This window comes from Coregonus lavaretus, assembly GCF_964263955.1.
Source record: "Coregonus lavaretus genome assembly, chromosome: 4".
NCBI classification, from domain to species: Eukaryota; Metazoa; Chordata; class Actinopteri; order Salmoniformes; family Salmonidae; genus Coregonus; species Coregonus lavaretus.
Window position 1 is genome coordinate 39,846,971 of NC_139991.1, and position 15,445 is coordinate 39,862,415.

General features: G+C 43.1%; 1 long non-coding RNA gene across 1 annotated transcript; it reads right to left on the reverse strand.

Moving 5' to 3' along the window:
- Nucleotides 1-244: 244 nt before the first annotated feature.
- Nucleotides 245-11,826, reverse strand: LOC311128653. Its single transcript, XR_014613217.1, has 3 exons — nucleotides 11,749-11,826; nucleotides 6,221-6,374; nucleotides 245-489 (listed from the first exon to the last, which is right to left on the reverse strand). It is a non-coding gene; the product is annotated as an uncharacterized lncRNA (long non-coding RNA).
- Between the last annotated feature and the right edge of the window lie 3,619 nt (nucleotides 11,827-15,445).

The window sequence follows — 15,445 nt, forward strand, 5'->3', positions numbered from 1 at the left end:
TGCAGGCAAGAGTGAGCATGCTGGTAATGAATTTGTCAATGTCTGTCACCTTGATTACTCAAATTTCTCTCGACCTGTGCACATACACTACCGGTCAAAAGTTTTAGAGCACCTACTCATTCAAGGGTTTTTCTTTATTTTTACTATTTTCTACATTGTAGAATAATAGTGAAGACATCAAAACTATGAAATAACACATATGGAATCTTGTAGTAACCATAAAAGTGTTAAACAAATCAAAATATATTTCATATTTGAGATTCTTTTAATTTGCCTTGATGACAACTTTGCACACTCTTGGCATTCTCTATACCAGCTTCACCTGGAATGCTTTTCCAACAGTCTTGAAGGAGCTCCAACATATGCTGAACACTTGTTGGCTGCTTTCCCTTCACTCTGCGGTCCGACTCATCCCAAACCATCTCAATTTGGTTGAAGTCGGGGGATTGTGGAGGCCAGGTCATCTGATGTAACACTCCATCACTTGTCCTGTTGAAAAACAAATGATAGTCCCACTAAGCCCAACCAGATAGGAGTATCGCTGCAGAATGCTGTGGTAGCCATGCTGGTTAAGTGTGCCTTGAATTCTAAATAAATCACTGACAGTGTCACTAGCAAAGCACCCCCACACCATAACACCTCCTCCTCCATGCTTTACAGTGAGAACTACACATGCGGAGATCATCCGTTCACCCACAAAGACACTGTGGTTGGAACCAAAAATCTCACATTTGGACTCATCAGACCAAAGGACAGATTTCCATCGGTCTAATGTCCATTGCTCGTGTTTCTTGGCCCAAGCAGGTCCTTTAGTAGTGGTTTATTTGCAGAAATTCAACCATGAAGGCCTGATTCAAGCAGTCTCCTCTGAATAGTTGATGTTGGGATGTGTCTGTTAGTTGAACTCCGTGAAGCCTTTGTTTGGGCTGCAATCTGAGGTGCAGTAACTTTAATGAACCTATCCTCTGCAGAGCTGGGCGGCAGGTAGCTTAGTGGTTAAGAGCGTTGTGCCAGTAACCGAAAGGTCGCTGGTTCTAATCCCCGAGCCGACTAGGTGAAAAATCTGTCGATGTGCCCTTGAGCAAGGCACTTAACCCTAATTGCTCATGTAAGTCGCTCTGGATAAGAGCGTCTGCTAAATGACTAAAATGTAAATGCAGTAGAGGTAACTCTGGTTTTTGAAACTACACTTGAAGAAACTTTAAAAGTTCTGGAAATGTTCCGTATTGACTGACGATGTCTTTTTTTGAAAAACATTTTTGGGGGGTAGATCAGCTTAATATTGCAGATAGATTGTAACTTCTATCAATGTAATTGTCTGCATCACTTCCAATCCCCCATGTTATATATATATATATATATATATATATATATATATATATATATATATATACACACACAGTGGGGATAACAAGTATTTGATACACTGCCGATTTTGCAGGTTTTCCTACTTACAAAGCATGTAGAGATCTGTAATTTTTATCATAGGTACACTTCAACTGTGAGAGACGGAATCTAAAACAAAAATCCAGAAAATCACATTGTATGATTTTTAAGTAATTAATTTGCATTTTATTGCATGACATAAGTATTTGATACATCAGAAAAGCAGAACTTAATATTTGGTACAGAAACCTTTGTTTGCAATTACAGAGATCATACGTTTCCTGTAGGTCTTGACCAGGTTTGCACACACTGCAGCAGGGATTTTGGCCCACTCCTCCATACAGACCTTCTCCAGATCCTTCAGGTTTTGGGGCTGTCGCTGGGCAATATGGACTTTCAGCTCCCTCCAAATATTTTCTATTGGGTTCAGGTCTGGAGACTGGCTAGGCCACTCCAGGACCTTGAGATGCTTCTTACAGAGCCACTCCTTAGTTGCCCTTGCTGTATGTTTCGTGTTTCGTTTGTTTTAGATTCCGTCTCTCACAGTTGAAGTGTACCTATGATGAAAATTACAGACCTCTACATGCTTTGTAAGTAGGAAAACCTGCAAAATCGGCAGTGTATCAAATACTTGTTCTCCCCACTGTACATGCCCATCTGAAGTTTGCCAATGAACATCTGAATGATTCAGAGGAGAACTGGGTGAAAGTGTTGTGGTCAGATGAGACCAAAATCGAGCTCTTTGGCATCAACTCAACTCACCGTGTTTGGAGGAGGAGGAATGCTGCCTATGACCCCAAGAACACCATCCCCACCGTCAAACATGGAGGTGGAAACATTATGCCTTGGGGGTGTTTTTCTGTTAAGGGGACAGGACAACTTCACCGCATCAAAGGGACGATGGACGGGGCCATGTACCGTCAAATCTTGGGTGAGAACCTCCTTCCCTCAGCCAGGGCATTGAAAATGGGTCGTGGATGGGTATTCCAGCATGACAATGACCCAAAACACACGGCCAAGGCAACAAAGGAGTGGCTCAAGAAGAAGCACATTAAGGTCCTGGAGTGGCCTAGCCAGTTTCCAGACCTTAATCCCATAGAAAATCTGTGGAGGGAGCTGAAGGTTCAAATTGCCAAACGTCAGCCTCGAAACCTTAATGACTTGGAGAAGATCTGCAAAGTGGAGTGGGACAAAATCCCTCCTGAGATGTGTGCAAGCCTGGTGGCCAACTACAAGAAACGTCTGACCTCTGTGATTGCCAACAAGGGTTTTGCCACCAAGTACTAAGTCATGTTTTGCAGAGGGGTCAAATACTTATTTCCCTCATTAAAATGCAAATCAATTTATAACATTTTTGAGATGCGTTTTTCTGGATTTCTTTGTTGTTATTCTGTCTCTCACTGTTCAAATAAACCTACCATTAAAATTATAGACTGATCATTTCTTTGTCAGTGGGCAAACGTACAAAATCAGCAGGGGATCAAATACCTTTTTCCCTCACTGTACACACATACATACATACATACATAATCTTTTTTTAAAATATATTCCCTTTTATTACTTTCCAACCACACCACCCTTTCCCTAATTGGAGTAAACTAGTGAACAACAATGCTTAGGCCTCTACTTCCAGCTTATACTTACTATATACATTTTTATGGACCCAGTCAATTTTACAATAATTATATTTTGTTTGTTTTTTCTCCTTAACTTCTTCTACTCTCAACCTCGCCGATCATTTTCATGATGTCCATCCGGTTTGCTTCTATATGCCATATCTTTCTAACTGTGCTCTTTCACAAAAGCTCCCAACCTACAACCTATATACTTATTATGGACACAGTATGCTTACATTATTAGTTATCTTGTTATTAGTTGTTGTTAGTTGTTATTAGTCCCATCCTTCAACTCCATTCAACACCGCCCATCTATCTCTTAACACCATCCATATAGGATTTCTATTTGCCATATATTTTTCAACTGTACTGTGATGTTTTACAAAAGTTCTGAACCTTTCTATTCTCATTGTTTCTACAGATTGTAAATTGAAAATAAACATTTTTCCTAAAAGTATTATTATATTATTAATCGATTGACTATGACTTTTCAGATCACCCAGTAATGCTATCTGCAAGGTTAGCTCCAGGTAAATATTACAATCCTTTAGCCATTCCTGGACCTGTGTCCAAAAACAAGCTACAAATGGACAGTCCCAAAACAATTGATCTAATGATTCTGTCTCTTCGCAGCAAAATCTGCAGAGCTGGGAAGATTGTATCCCCCATATAAATAACATTATATTGGTAGCAAGAATTTTATATAATCATTTAAATTGAAAGATTCTAAGTTTTGAATCCGGTGTCGTTTTGCGTATCAGTTCATAAACACTATGCCATGGGATCGGTACGTCAAAAATCTCTTCCCAATTATTTTACAATCTATATGGGACGGCTGTCAATCCTTTGGTCCTTAAATGAACATTTTTTATTTATCACAGTTTTCTTTAACCAATTATGTTCTTTAATGCAAGGCCGACAAACAAGTTCCTTACTTTCTCCCCCTTCCACTTTCCTCTTCCATTTTTGCGGGAAGGCTGCAATTATTTGGTTGTAATTTTGGGTAGAGCAGACATTTCCATATGTTTTTGTTAGCTGCATGTGCGACATAACTCCACCAGTCCTACCGATGATATAATTTACGAAGATTATACCTTTTTTAAACATTTTGTAAAAAAAAATAGTTTTTTTGTCAATTAGTATATTTGAGTTTAACCACAATATCTGTTGCATTATTTGTTCTGTCATTTCTGGAGGATTAAATTGAAATTGCAACCAACTTTCTATGGCTTGTTTTAGAAATAGTGATATTTGGGAGATTATTTCCTTTTCAAATAACTGAAAGTGAGAGGTTGTAATCTGAATAAAGGGAAAAAGGCCATTCTTGAACATTGGGTGAGACAATCTTACTAATTTGCTAGAGAACCAGTTCGGATTTAAGTATAACTTTTGTATGACTGAAGCTTTTAGTGATAGGACTAATGCTTTAATATTTAATCATTTCTGTCCTCTGAATTCATATTCATTATATAAATAGGCCCGTTTAATTTTGTCTGACCTTCATGTCTTAAAGTAATGATGGACTGTCATTTCTCTTTGCTTATTTGAGCTGTTCTTGCCATAATATGGACTTGGTCTTTTACCAAATAGGGCTATCTTCTGTATAACCCTCTACCTTGTCACAACACAACTGATTGGCTCAAACGCATTAAGGAATGAAATTCCACAAATTAACTTTTAAGAAGGCACACCCTGATCTGTTTCACCTGTCTTTGTGATTGTCTCCACCCACCTCCAGGTGTCGCCCATCTTCCCCATTATCCCCAGTGTATTTATACCTGTGTTCTCTGTTTGTCTGTTGCCGTTTTGTTTTGTCAAGCCTACCAGCGGTTTTCCACTTGCTCCTGTCTTCCTCAAGTTCCTGTTTTCCTCGTTTTGACCATTCTGCCTGCCCTGAGCCTGCCTGACGTTCTGTACCTTGTCACACCACCCTGGATTATTGACTTCTACCTGCCCTGACCCTGAGACTGCCTGCCGTTCTGTACCTTTTGGACTCTGATCTGGATTCCTGCCTCTGCCTGCCCTTGACCTGTTGTTTGCCTGCCCCCTGTTTCTGTAATAAACTTTTGTTACTTCGACTGTCTGCATCTGGGTCTTCCCCTGAAATGTGATACACCTGTTAATTGAAATGCATTCCAGGTGACTACCTCATGAAGCTGGTTGAGAGAATGCCGAGTGTGCAAAGCTGTCATCAAGGCAAAGGGTGTCTATTTGGTAGAATCTGCTTATATATAAAATATATTTTGATTTGTTTAACACTTTTTAGGTTACTACATGATTCCATGTGTTATTTCATAGTTATGTTTTCTACAATGTAGAAAATAGTAAAAATAAAGAAAAACCCTTGAATGAGTAGGTGTCCTAAAACTTTAGACCGGTAGTGTACATTGTGAACTTTCATTCATAGGCTAGGTTTTAGCAACCTCATGATGGGTATAGGGAAAATCTTGGTATCATGTAGTAGCCTAAACCTATCGATCTTACATTGAGCTGGGTGAATGTAATATGAATGAGAGTCATCCAATATGCTGTAATAGAAATAAGGCCATGCTCATTTAAAAAAAGTGTCCTCCCTCATCTTAAAACGGCACTCACCGCCACTGGTGAGTGTCACACGAGTTTGTATGAGTTGCTAACATGTTGATCCAAAGTAAAGATGTTCAGTTTAATTGCACAACAAGCCTCTGTGCATTTGTAACAGTGTTGTTTTACAACTTCCTCAAAGAAGGTTCATGATAGTCAAAATTAGACTTCCTAGAAAAGGCCTCTTTTTAAATAATACTTTATTTACCACCCACACAGGCTGTCCAGTCACTTCTGTGTGACTTCTGTGTAAAGGGAACGTAAAGATGGTAAACGAAGCTGTAAGTCAGGTTAAAGAGAGTCAACTATAAACTTTGAGTCAGAGTCAAGCCCAGAACTATGAGATTTGCCAGTGAGAGAACAATGCTACAGCAGCTGTGGGTTGTGGCTATTTCCTTGTGATAGACACGTACAGTTATATACACACACACACACACACACACAGGCTGTGGTAAACTTTATAGGAAGATATTTCAATATCATTATAACTCACTTCATGAATTGAAAACGAAATTGACCCGAACCTTGGAGATTTACCTTCTCTCTGATCCTTAAGATAATTACTGATCGAAATTAAAGTGAAGGCAAGGCAAGGGTTGTCTACAACCAACTTTGTCAGCTCAGTGTTTACTTACAAAAAAAAAGATCAGCAATATTCTTCAATCAAGGTGTCTGCATGGAGAGAGTCTCCCCAATGAATGTGGAAGAGGTCCATTTATCCTGGGACACACCCAAGCCCAGGTGTTTCCCATGTAGCTGACGACCCTCCCAACTCCGCCCACCGGCATCCTAATAAGGAAACAAGAGCAAAGAGAGAGAATACGGCAGACAAAGTGGGAGGGTCGTCACACCCCCCCCCATAAAACCGGGGACCAACAAGGACCCCGGAACAACGTACCAGCCTCTGCATCCCAAATTAACAAATTGTTACATGTTCACACCTCCACTTGCCCCAGCCAACATCCTCCTCCCCAGACCTCAGCATCCTTTACACACAGGAAGCAACGTTTAAGAGGAAAGAAGAACACAAGACCAGGAGGGAACAGACAGGAAAGATAGAACATGACAAAACCAAACAATGGTCAGTCCCCTAAACATTCAGGAACAGAGCGCACGAGAGAGCGCATCAGCAATCACGTTATCAGTCCCCCGGATGTGCCGCACATCTAGATGGAAGGATTGTGAAAATAAACACCATCTCATTATCCTCTGATTAGGACACATCATGGACCTCAAAAAGGTGAGAGGGTTATGGTCGGTGTAGACCACAATAGGTATTACTCCCGACCCGACATACACTTCGAAGTGTTGCAGCGCCCATATGAGTGCTAGCGCTTCTTTTTCAATGACCGAATAGTTCAACTGATAATGGTTCAACCTTTTGGAAAATAAACTAACAGGCCTCTCAACCCCAGACACATCTGCTTGCAGCAAAACTGCACCTGCCCCCACATGACTAGCATCCACCTGCAGGGTAAATGGCAAATCCACACGAGGAGCAGCCAGCACCGGAGTTGAGGTAAGCAACCTCTTTGCATCTTCAAAAGCCTGTTGACAACGAGAAGACCATACATAAACAGCCTTAGCTTTCAGCAAATCTGTCAAGGGAGCGACCACAGTAGAGAAGTTCCTACAAAAACCACGATAATACCCAATCATTCCCAAGAAACGCATCAGTTCCTTTTTAGTCGTTGGTGCTGGAAAAGCATCAATAGCTACCACTTTAGCCCAAACAGGACGCACTTCACCCTGCCCAACCACCTTTCCAAGGTATGTAACAGTCGCCTGAGAAAACTCACATTTAGCCAAATTTATCATGAGGCGACCCGCAGCCAGACGTTCGAACAAGGCTTGAATACGGGACAGGTGTTCCTCCCAAGTATCTGCATATATCACTACATCGTCCAGATAAACAGCGCACCCGACCAGACCAGAGACAACCCTGTTCATAAGTCGCTGAAAAGTGGCAGGTGCATTATACAGGCCGAAACTCATAACTGAATACGAGAACAGACCAAAAGGTGTAATAAAGGCAGAGATTTCACATGCCCTACTCGTCAGTGGCACCTGCCAATAGCCCTTTAACAGGTCAAATTTGCTCACAAACTTAGCTGCGCCGACTTGATCAACGCAGTCCTCCATCCGAAGAAGAGGAAATGAATCTGGTTTAGTGACATCGTTTACCTTACGGTAGTCTGTACAAAATGTGTTTGTTCCATCTGATTTACTGACCAAGATACAGGGAGAAGCCCAACTGGAGAATGAAGGCTCTGCTATTTTACTCTCCAGCATGTACCAGACCTCAGCATCCAGACAACGCAGTTTCTCTGAAGAAACTCTATAGAACCGTTGACAAATGGGGTCAGCATCTCCAATGTCAATATCATGTTCTATTAAGGTTGTAGGTGTATTAGAAAACAAACATGGAAATCGCCGAATCAGACCAACCATCCCTTTCCACCCATCAACAGGTAGATGAGTAAGAAGGCTATCTAAAATATCCAGTGTCTCAATTTTTCAATCTACCCTGCAGTATACAATCGTCGGGACCAGGAACATCCTCCTCATGCACAGACCTAGCATGACCAGAACCCAGGGAAATAACAGTATCAGCCAAAAGAACAGGCTTACCGTCCTCTGTAGACTCCCACTGTTCAGTCTCAGAGGAACGTGCATAATAGGGTTTTAACAAATGTACATGGCACAGTTGGTGTGCTTTCCTCCGTTCTGGAGTGGCAACTAGATAATTTTGCTCAGTGTACTGGCGCACCACTGTATATGGACCTTGAAACTTGGCTTGAAAAGGAGAACCAATAATTGGCAGCAGAGCCAGAACCTGATCACCTGGACTAAAGTGACAAGGCTCAGCGATCAAATATGCTCTTCATCCTGTCCTGTGAAGATGATAGCTTCTCTTTAGCCATTTCACCAGCGGCATACAAGCGTACACACACATATGATAACAGGGACTGAGGAGGCTCGGGAGACTTCCAGTCATCCTGGAGAACAGATAAAAGCCCACGCACCCTATGTCCAAACACAAGGTCATTTGGACTAAAACCTGTGCTCTCCTGTGAAACCTCCCTATCGGCTAACAGTAACCAAGGCAACCCCTCTCCCAATCCTTATCCATCTCAGTACAATAAGCTCTCAACAAAGACTTAAGTGTTTGATGGAAACGTTCCAGTGCTCCTTGACTTTGCGCGTGATAGGCGCTAGACAAATTGTGTTTCATATGGAGCTGTTGGAGAACCTGACCAAAGAGATTAGAGGTGAAATTAGATCCTTGATCACTTTGAATGACCTTAGGGATTCCAAACAGTGAGAGAAACTGAGTCAAAGCTTTTAACACAGACTTAGTCATGATAGACCGGAGAGGACAGGCAGCAGGAAACCTAGTGGTCTGACACATCACAGTCAACAAATAATTACTACCCTTTTTAGAACGAGGCAAAGGACCAACACAGTCAATAATCAGATACTCAAAAGGTTTACTGAGTACAGGAATAGGAAACAGTGGTACCGGCTTAATAGCTTGATTAGGTTTACCAGTTAATTGACAGGTGTGACAAGTTTTGATGAAATCAGAAACATCCCTCTTTAATCTAGGCCAAAATAAATGTCTTAATATGCGATTGTAGGTTTTCCTCACACCCATATGTCCAGCAACGTCGTTGTGAGAAGTTGTCAACACCAACTCACAAAGCTTAACTGGTACCACAACCTGACTAATCGCCTCCCCCAGAAAACTATTACCATGAGACATCCACTTTCTTATCAGGACCTCCTCTTGGAGAAAATAGCCCTGTGCGACATTTCCCAACTGTTCCACAGGCACAATTTGGTCCCGCAACTCTTCTAATGTGGGGTCAGTCCGTTGCACCTCGATTAAATCGGAGCGGGATACAGATAACGGGATAACAGGGAAAACAGTGACAGACTTCTTTGTGGTATTCTCGTTAGCCAGTTCAGTGACCAGGTCGTCATGGATCATAGAACGCGTCACTGCACACACAGAGAACACCTCTGGGAAATTCTGCGCACTCTCATCAGGAATCCCTACAATTAACGGCTTAGTGGAAACCACTAAAGATGGAAACACGTTAGGCCACACACGCTCACCAGCCAAGTTATTCCCAAGGATCACGTCGATACCCTCAATAGGCAATGAAGGACGCACCCCCACAACAACCTCACCTTTCACCAGTCCACAATCCAACATCAGTTTATGCAATGGAACTGACAGTGTTCAAACCTATTCCCCTAATTAGAACACTATTCCCCAAATCAGTCTCCGCAGAGAAGGGTAACACAGATTCCAACACAAACAATTCAGAGGCACCTGTGTCTCTTAGGATCTTCACTGGCACTAGGTCCTTACTTCCTAACATAGACACAAAACCCTCCGTAATGAAAGGTAAATAGTCTGGATCAATATGGACTTTCACATGCCCCTGGGCATGAGAAAATGTGTCAGGAGTGAACTGATGTGGAACAGGCGCAGCTAACGCCGTAGGCTTAGATTTAACATAAGCACCTGTACTGAATTTACCCCTAGACCTGAGAACCGGACATTCGTTTTTCCAATGACCTAAGTCTTGACAGTAGTGACACTCTTGACCAAAGTCAGTTTTCCCACGAGAGTCGGGCTCAACCCTAGTTGAATGAAACTCTGCCCGTGAACCGAAGTATCTCGGTGAGCGAGGCCCAAATCTCTGCAAACGCCCCCACTCACTCCGAATATGGGGTTCTGCAAAAACATGTGAGTCAAAACATATTCATCCGCCAAAACCGCAGCCTTTATTTTTCGTTCGTTAACGTACGTCGCTATACGATCAGGGATTGTGTCCTTAAATTGCTCTAACATAATCAGATCACACAGCCCTTGGAAAGTCATAACTGCAGAGGCGGAACACCAGCGATTAAACTGTGAAGATAATTCTCGCGCAAACTCAACAGGAGTCTGCTGATCATCCCTTTTTAAAGTTCTAAATCGTTGACGGTAAGCCTCAGGGACCAATTCTTAAATCTGTAACACAGCCGTTTTAACCTTATCATAACTGACACTGTCGGCCACACTAAGAGCTGCATATGCTTCCTGCGCTTTACCAGTCAGCACACACTGCAACATCAAAGTGCGGTCAGAATCAGGCCAACTCCTAGCGTCAGCAACACGCTCAAACAACGAAAATAATGTCTCAGGGTCCTTTTCATTAAACTGAGGCAACAACCGTGAGTTCCCAACAATATCAAATGTGTCTGGGTCACGACCAAAAGAGGAACGACCCCTAGGTAACTCTGGGTCACCTTCCCAGAGCAAACTCTCCCCTGAGAGCTTTCCTTCCCTAACCAACTTTAGTCGCTCTTGTTGCAGCTTGATTTTAGCACTCTCCATATCCTGTTTAATTTCAAATTTCCCTTTAATATTTTACACGATCATGCCCTAGCTGTAACAGAAGCAGTTCTTTCTGCTGTTCAAAAAGAAGACTACTATGACTAACCGATGGAGCGGTCATTGTAACATATCGGGGAGACAACGAGTCCTCAGCAGAGGCTGCCCCAGTGGTAACTTCAAGAATACCACTCTCCATCAAATTGGCCTTCAATATTAACCAAATATATATATTTTTAGACGTTTATCACTAATTTCAACCTTGTAGTGTTCAGCAACCTTCAACAGCTGTTCTTTAGTACATAATTCTAAAAGTTCCTCTGATGGAAAGCGAATGAACTCGTCTACATTAGACGCCATAATCAAGAGAAAAAAACAACATTATAATAATCTCAACCCCTCTGCTGAGCACACCAGACACAACACGAGAAATGACAATCACACCGAGCACCACAGAAGAGAGATGGGATATGGAGCTTCCCCAAAACCTACAATAACTCAACCCTAGGTAATTACGCACTGTAGCCCGCTGGCAAGTAAATAAACCCCCCAGCACGCTGGTAGATTCCACCAAGCCACGGATGTGCCCCCGAGACAACTGCTCAGTCCACAGACACCACACAAAAATAACAAACATTTAACCATGCCCAACGTATTCCAAAACATAACACGTCACTAAGCCTATCAGAGGAAAAGGCTATAGCTCCGGGTAGCAAATGTCACTACCCTATCCCAAATCTCCCACTGAGGTACACAGCCAATTCTACTCACCTCCTCAGACCAATGTCCCAACAGCGAGTAGAGCAAGAGTTTCCAGGCTGGGCAGGGCCTGGAAACTAACCAATGTACTCTCCAACGCAGTACACAACCCAAAAAACCAAAGGCAACCAATACTGGGCGTATCAAACTCAAACAAGCTAACAAAATATACAGCCAAAGCACCTACAGAATTTAACATTAACTCCACGTTCTCCCAAACACAACACTTTCAAGATCCCAGACGAGCCCCCACTTGACACAAACCGGCTCAAAGTTCGTAACAAAAGGGAGACAACGTGGAGACAAGGAATACCAAAATATATATGTATTAATTAAAGTAAACTAAGTACAATTACCAATGGTGTGTGTAATCAGTAGTGTAAGTGAGTGTTATGCATGCATAAATGTAATAATGCAAGGTGTTGAAAGGTGCCAAAGCAAACAACCAAAACGCCACAACAAAAATCAATCAAGGTGTCTGCATGGAGAGAGTCTCCCCAATGAATGTGGAAGAGGTCCACTTATCCTGGGACACACCCAAGTCCAGGTGTTTCCCATGCAGCTGACGACCCTCCCAACTCCGCCCACCGGCATCCTAATAAGGAAACAAGAGCAAAGAGAGAGAATACTGCAGACAAAGTGGGAGGGTCGTCACTAACTCATTAACACACACTCATTAAAGGTCAAAAACGTGATTTTCCTGTGTTTTATATATATTTCCACAATATGAGTTTGGAATAATACTGTGAAATTGTGGAAATTATGATAATGCCCTTTTAGTGTAAGAGCTGTTTGAAAAGACCGCCTGAACTTTCAGCCTGTCTCTGTGGGATGGAGTTTTGGCCTGCCTGGTGACATCACCATTAATAGACCAATAAGAAAGAGAGTTCCAAACCTGTCAATAACAACAGTTTTCCCAGACAGTACTAGCAAAATTCTTGCTTGAGAAATTGCTCTTGGTAAGAAGCTATTTTTGTTTCTTTTTGACCATTCTGATTAAAAACAATCACAGTAAAGTACTACATTGTTACCCAGAAATGATTTGATATTGAGATAAAAATGGTATTGAGAAAGCATTCACACCCTCTCAGCTATTAATAACACTTTGTTTCCTGAATTGTTCTCTTTAGCAGCATCATGTTCATATGTGACATTAACACAGAGGCATTCTGAAGGATGCGGAGAGGTAGGCAATAGACATCAAAACTATGAAATAACACATATGGAATCATGTAGTAACCATAAAAGTGTCAAACAAATCAAAATATATTTTATATTTGAGAATCTTCAAATTTGTCTTGATGACAGCTTTGCACACTCTTGGCATTCTCTACAACAGCTTCACCTGGAATGCTTTTCCAACAGTCTTGAAGGAGCTCCCACATATGGTGAACACTTGTTGGCTGCTTTCCCTTCACTCTGCGGTCCGACTCATCCCAAACCATCTGAATTTGGTTGAGGCCGGGGGATTGTGGAGGCCAGGTCATCTGATGTAGCACTCCATCACTCTCCTTCTTGGTAAAATAGCCCTTACACAGCCTGGAGGTGTGTTGGGTCATTGTCCTGTTGAAAAACAAATTATAGTCCCACTAAGCCCAAACCAGAAGGGATGGTGTATCGCTGCAGAATGCTGTGGTAGCCATGCTGGTTAAGTGTGCCTTGAATTCTAAATAAATCACTGAAAGTGTCACCAGCGAAGCACCCCCACACCATAACACCTCCTCCTCCATGCTTTACGGTGGGAACTACACATGCGGAGATCATCCGTTCCCCCACACCGCGTCTCACAAAGACACTACGGTTGGAACCAAAAATCTCAAATTTGGACTCATCAGACAGATCAGGACAGATTTCCATCGGTCTAATGTCCATTGCTCGTGTTTCTTGGTTTCTTAGTAGTGCTTTCTTTGCAGAAATTCGACCATGAAGGCCTGATTCAAGCAGTCTCCTCTGAACAGTTGATGTTGGGATATGTCTGTTAGTTGAACTCCGTGAAGCATTTATTTGGGCTGCAATCTGAGGTGCAGCAACTTTAATGAACCTATCTTCTGCAGTAGACGTAACTCTGGTTTTTGAAACTACACTTGAAGAAACGGGAAAAGTTCTGGAAATGTTCCGTATTGACTGACCTTCATAACTTAAAGTAATGATGGACTGTCGTTTCTCTTTACTTATTTGAGCTGTTCTTGCCATAATATGGACATGGTCTTTTACCAAATAGGGCTATCTTCTGTATAACCCTCTACCTTGTCACAACACAACTGATTGGCTCAAACGCATTAAGAAGGAATGAAATTCCACAAATGAACTTTTAAGAAGGCACACACTGATCTGTTTCACCTGTCTTTGTGATTGTCTCCACCCCCCTCCAGGTGTCGCCCATCTTCCCCATTATCCCCAGTGTATTTATACCTGTGTTTTCTGTTTGTCTGTTGCCAGTTTGTTTTGTTTCGTCAAGCCTACCAGTGGTTTTCCTCTTGCGCCTGTCTTTCTCAAATTCCTGTTTCCTAGTTTTCCTCGTTTTGACCATTTTGCCTGCCCTGACCCTGAGCCTGCCTGACGTTCTGTACCTTGTCACACCACCCTGGATTATTGACCTCTACCTGCCCTGACCCTGAGACTGCCTGCCGTTCTGAACCTTTTGGACTCTGATCTGGATTACTGACCTCTGCCTGCCCTTGAACTGTTGTTTGCCTGCACCCTGTTTTTGTAATAAACTTTTGTTACTTCGACACTGTCTGCATCTGGGTCTTCTCCTAAAATGTGATAGTACGAACTGGCCATGACTGACCCAGCAGACTCGGACCAGCTCCGCAACGCCATCTCCTCCCAAGGAGCAACCATTGGAAGGCACGAGGAGTTGGTTCCAGACCAATGTTTAACACATTGCTGGAGCAATTCCACGGGTTGTCTGTTAGGCAGTCTACCACGACGGTAACCTCCCAGCCCCTCAGTAAACCGGCTGTTAGCAGCGCGGCCTCTCCGGCCACCCCGGTTTCCCGAGAACCCTGCTTACCTCCCCTGGAACACTTCGCTGGAGAGTCGGGAACCTGTCATGCATTTCTCGCTCAGTGTTCGCTCATCATCGAGCTTCAGCCCTCCTCCTTCCCCACGTACTGCTCTAAGATAGCGTACCTCATCACGCTGATGTTCGGGAGGGCTCTTGCCTGGGCTACGGCAGTGTGGGAACAACAGTCAGCCGTATGCTTCTGTCTGGAGGAGTTCATGCAGGAGGTAGAAAAGGTTTTCGATGCTCCATTGTCCGGGAGAGAGGCTGACTGGAAGTTACTCCAGCTTCGGCAAGAATCTCACAGTGTGGCAGCTGAGTGTGTCTGGAACCCGGAAGCGCTGTTCGACACGTTCCTGCACAGAGTATCGGAGGAAGTAAAGGACGAGCTTGTAGCCCGGGAACTACCGACGGATCTCGACTCGCTCATCTGCTTGACCATTCGGATCGATGGGTGACTACGGGAACATAGGAAGGAGAGGAAGTCTGATTCCACCTTGCCTCCGAGGCATCCCAAAAGTCCCCGACGGCTCCGTTGCCAAGAGAACCCAAGGCTACTCGAGTTTCCCCGAGAGTCTCTGAAGTCTGCCGATCCACCTCGTCCCGAGCCGATGCAACTAGGCAGAGCTAGGCTGTCTCCAGCCGAACGGCAATACAGGCTTCACACGAAGAGTTGCCTGTATTGCGGGACTACTGGTCATT